This window comes from Egretta garzetta, unplaced genomic scaffold (genome assembly GCF_000687185.1).
Source record: "Egretta garzetta isolate BGI_Z169 unplaced genomic scaffold, ASM68718v1 scaffold326, whole genome shotgun sequence".
NCBI classification, from domain to species: Eukaryota; Metazoa; Chordata; class Aves; order Pelecaniformes; family Ardeidae; genus Egretta; species Egretta garzetta.
In genome coordinates this window covers 3,942,665-3,947,862 of record NW_009260026.1, presented here as the reverse complement: position 1 = coordinate 3,947,862, position 5,198 = coordinate 3,942,665, and positions in this window count along the sequence as shown.

The window sequence follows — 5,198 nt, the reverse complement described above, 5'->3', positions numbered from 1 at the left end:
TCAGTGTTTAACATGCAATGAATAAATAAGCACTCCAGAGCCTTCTTTTTTTCCTTCTCTTTTTCTTCCCCTGAGTGTGGAGGGCTCTGAGAAACAATATGGGCAGCAGCAACACCTTGTGCAGATCAGAAGAAAAACCTCTCTTCTGACTTGAGCTGACTCCCACTAATTACATGGCTGGAGATGGACCTTTAGGGAAGCTGCCCCATGGCATTGTCCTGGACAATCCCCGCCAAATTAGGGCCAGTCAGGCCAAATGCGAAGACAGCAGTGATTACTGAGATTATTTTCTTTTTAAACATGCTCCTTAGCTCTGCTTTGCTGGGTGTTGATTTTCAAACGGGACTTATAATAAACGTGGGCCATCTATATATAGCCCAACTTTTGTTCGTTTGCACAGTTCAGAAAGCTTACTGTTTGAGGTTAGCCTTGAGTAAACTTGTACCATTTACTTTGGAGCATTTCAAAGGGAACAAAAACACAAATCATGATGAGGCTAATAAGAAGTTTGGGTGTTTAGTTTAAATGTGTACACAGCAATCATTGTAGAGGAAGTCCTTCTCTTTGGGAGTACATTATTATTAAGCAGCATTGCTGTTTGCCTGGTTTTGTCTGGTCCGCAATTTGCATTCACTTGATGGATTGCCAGGGTCGGAGGTGCACTACTTGGGAAACACTGAAGTGCCGTCTCAGCAAACTCTTAAGAGGAAGGGAACACTAATACAAGCATTTGCCCAAACTCCTTGAGTCTTCTTAGGCTTCCTTAGGCTGTGCTAGATCAATATGACAGTTTGCTAAGAAGCTTTGGACATGCATTCACAAACTCTTTCTATTGGCTTTCTTGGCATGTTATTCAGGAGGTAGCTGCTAGTGAAACATGTCTGCTACCAGCACAGAAGATTTATACATGCATTTTCTTCTCCTGCTAAGTGATTTATTTACTAGCAATAATGCCTTGCAGAGCTGCTTGGTCCAGTTTGCAGAACTCATTATGTCAAGCTGGTGAACATTTCTTTCCATATTATGCACAGAGGTAAGTTCTCTTGTGCCACCTGTCTCAGAGCAATGTAGGGTTTTGCTTGCTTGCTTGCTTGAATTGCAATCATTTGCTTTCTGACTGCTTACTGTCAGTCACTTGCAAATGGATGGGCTTATATGGGAGACAGTTTATGCAGCTTATTTCCCGTGACCTACAAGCCCTGCAAAACAGACCAAAAATGTAATATTGCGAAAGTTTTTAATGGCAAAAACTTTGCACTGGCTTCCACTCACAGAGCACTCAAATCTCTTCTGTTCTCGGGCCGCCAGTGTCTCATGCTGGTGCCTCTCAGCCTTCTCGCTCGCTTGGCTGGCTTTAATTCCTGCCTCTCCTGAGCACTGGGTGAGATTCAGCCCTTTTGCTTCCCGCTGGCGGCGGATGGGAAATCGGCTGCTCCGACAGCTCTGCCTGTCGATCCCTCAGCCAGGGAGGCTATGCAAAGGTGAAAGGCAACCAGATTATTCACGTTTTTATCTGTGAAGCACTAGTAGTTCCCTTCATGTCACTTAGAGAGGGATGGAGGCAGCCTGGGCTCAGACGCGCCAGGGTTTTTTGCGTTCCCCTCAAAGCCCTGTGGCTCTGCTTGTCGGGGAGGTGCTGGCCCGGCTGTGGCAGGGCAGAGCTCCCGGCTCCCTCCGTGGCTGCGGGCAGGCTGCCTGCAGAGCAGGCAGTGGGCCCCCCCCACCCGCCGTGCACTGAGTTTTCACTTAGCAGTGGGAAGCGCAATTCAAGATTTGGGTCTCGCCATCCTTTTGGGGAATGGGGAGCCTCGTCCCGGTCTTCCCACTTCACCCGAGTCTTTGTTTAGGGAGGTCCCCGGCACACTTGGCGTCGTCCCCTTCCCCAAATGCCTGAACAGATATATGATTCCTTGGACATGTGATTTAAAAATGTTCCAGGGCATCTTAAACTGTTTCGCATTTTATTAGCCCTGCCAAGTCCTAAGCACACCTTGAATAAATTCATAGTTGGTGGTTGTGGCGTATGTACCTTGGCTATCGTGGGTGGATAAAAAATGTTTTATACCCTCGAGGAGCAGCAAAAGAGCGAGCGAGCTCCATGCAGTGCGAGGAGTGAAAAAGTTGGATTAAATCATGTCTGTCTGCCTGTGGTTGAACTAGCAATGAGGCATTTTCAATCAGAGGTCAGGGCTGTGGTCAAATTTCTGCTTCAGTTTTTGCTTGCCATAATTTTCCCTCATACCAGATTCTCTGTGAAACTCCAGAAGGACCGAGACACTCTCTGTGTCTGACCTTTCGGGGCAGGATTTTTCAGACAGTCCTGTTTCAATTGAACTTGCTGCCAGAGCATGCAGGAAGGAAGCGACATGTGTTAGTCATACACCCTGGTGTGTGTTTAGCATCCAATTTGTGTACCGTCCAGGAATAACCCGGCATAATTCTGCAAAGCTGGACTCACGTTTAGCTGTTTTGATGTTTGGGCTAGGAGGGGATTTCTTCATACATGAAACAGGCTTTCAGCACTCGGGAAAGATCAATACCTCCCCCCAGGGAGCTCAGGCAATGAAAATATTTTTGCAATAGATGCTGGAGCTCAACCTGTGCATGGGCGTCTCGGGCTGAGAGAGCGCATTTCAAAGCTGGAGTTTACCTGTGTTTACCCACCCAAGCCAGACCCTCCATGGGTGCACGTGGGCATCGCTGCCCCGGCTTCACGGGCATCGCTGCCCCAGCTTCACGGGCAGCATCGTGCCCCGGGGGTGGCTGATGAACACCGGTTCGGGGGGGGAGCGTGTGCCACAGAAGGCAGATTGTGAAAGGTGTGGGAAGAGCCTGAGTGTGGAAACGGTGCTGGGGGCAGCTGTGCCAGGCTTGACATTTTGAAACAACATTAATTAAAAGTAACTTTTTAATCCCTGAGGGAAGAGAAACCAGAAGTGACAGTCTCCTGGCTACAGCCTTTCGGTTTTAATCCCAGTTTTGACTTTTTGCCTGGGATCGACAAGCCGCAGAGAACAAAAACATATTTTAAAAAGTTTCTTTCAAGGCAGATGAATGTTAATCATGAGGGTGGGATTTTTTGTTGTTTGGTTTTTTGGTTTGGATTTTTTTTAACTGCTGCCAGTCTGGAGGAACTGGAACAGCAGACAGCCTCACTTTAAACTGGTATCATTCTGCTCCTATACCTAGGACAGTATTTCTGCTCTTTGGCAGTCATGGCTGTACATTGTGTCTGGCTTTTTTGGGATATCAGGCTGCTGTGCAGGATGGCCGGTCCTTTGCGTCACATGAGCATGGTGCTGGGACAGTCTCTGTGAAGGGTCCTTGACTGTGGTGCTCTGTGGTGGGAGGGACTGGGATGAGCCAGTACTTGGATCCATGCAGTTGGATATCCTGGAAAACGGGGTCTTTGAAACCAAACTGGAAGTAAAGTGACGCAAGGGAGGCAGGAAATGCTGTTTCTCTTGTTGCTGCAAAATCCCACCCTGTTTTCCCTCTGACACAAGTCAGCCCAGTGGCTCCCTCCCAAGGACCTTGGCCCATTAGTGACTGGGAGGGCTTCAGCAGACCTTCTCCTCTCAGCTACCTGTTAGAGCAGCAAGCCCAGGGTTTCCAAATCACCCACTGCTCCAAAAATGTGTGTGTGCAGTACCGCAATTAACATTCCTTCTGAGCGCCTTGCATTAAGCATCTCTATATGTGTCTTGAAGGAAACCTCTGAGAGATTGTCTTTTATGGAAGAGTTATAAGAGATTTCTTATGGCTGAGTTCACCTATAGAAAATACAGAATTGTAAGTCTATGTAGTTCAAGAAAGAAACTGAATTAGCCAGACCCAGACAAGAATAAGTTAACAGTACTCACTAAGGAGCCTTGAGTGGAATTAGAAAAGAGAAAAATGGCCTGCTGATAAAAACAAAAGCCTAAAAACTCGAAGAAACCCTTCCTTCCCCCATCCCCAGCTAATCAGTCCAGGACAGAGCAGGAGCAGGGGTAGGAGGGAACGCGGGATCTACTTGATGCCGGTGGTGTATCTCCTCCTTCCCTTCTTTATTTGACCCTCTTTTAGAGGAATGTTTAGCAAAGCTGTTTATTTTGCATAAACCCAAGTAATAATGTGGCCCCGGGTGACAGGACCTGAATGAAGATGACAGCAGTTTGATTTAACGATTAGCCACCTGACCCGATAGCACCTCTGGAATCTCAACTGTGGAATAAATTCCCATTCTTCCCGCATGGGCTGCATGTTAATCACGGGAAGAAAAGCAAAGGGTGGTTGCAATAGGGCCATTGTTCCGGGGAGCGAAGGCTTGAAAAGAAACTGCCCGTCCCTGCCTGCTTTGTGCTGGCTTCACGCTGAGTCTTGGACACTCAAATTTCTTTTACTGCTTCTATATCCCCCCCTTCCCCTCCCCAACGAGACACTGGTTTCCAATGGGGCAGATTCAGCTGGGTTCATTCACCCAGGGGCTTGCCTTCTCCCTGAATTATCACTATATAGTTTCTAATATTTGTTTCAGCTGAAAGTCGGCGCTCGCAGCGCAGGAGTCTCTCTGTTTGCAGAGTTAGCGGAGCAAGTCGCTGAGGGTTCCCTGCTTTTTCCAAACATTCCCTAAAGCAGCTTAGCAAAGTGGTATGGCTTTGTTTTGAAGGAAACCAATTTGGGGAAAATCTTGCTGTGCTTTTTGTTTCCTCCCTCCCCTCCCCTCCCCCTGCCCTCCCAACTCTTTCAAAGCCCCTGCATTAAGCGCAGTGGTAATGGTACAGCCCTCGCCTTAGCGGGCTAATATTCACTTACAGTTCAGCCTTCCAGCTTGGTAGCACGGGGAGAGACGTGGCAAAGGGGAATTAAAAAATGATTGCAAAGTCAATGGTTTAAAGAGTAATTACAGAGTCATTAAAGGTTATTACGGAGAAACGTTCAGCTGAGCAGTGATTAGCATTCCTGATACCTCAAGTTCACTGTGGTTTGAGGGCACAAGTGAGACGAGTTGCAGAGGTCTCTGCCACGAGGGGATGGAAGCGGCTCCTCTGGGGCTTGCAGCCTGCTCCCGCGGCCAGGCACTCACTGCCCACCTCCTGCTTCCCCCGGGTGCCAGCTCGGGCCGTCAGCTGCGCCTCGGGATCGTAACCAGCTCCAAGCTACGCGCTGCCATGCCTTGCCCAGAGCAACACTCTCTCAGGTTAACTCGTGGCTGG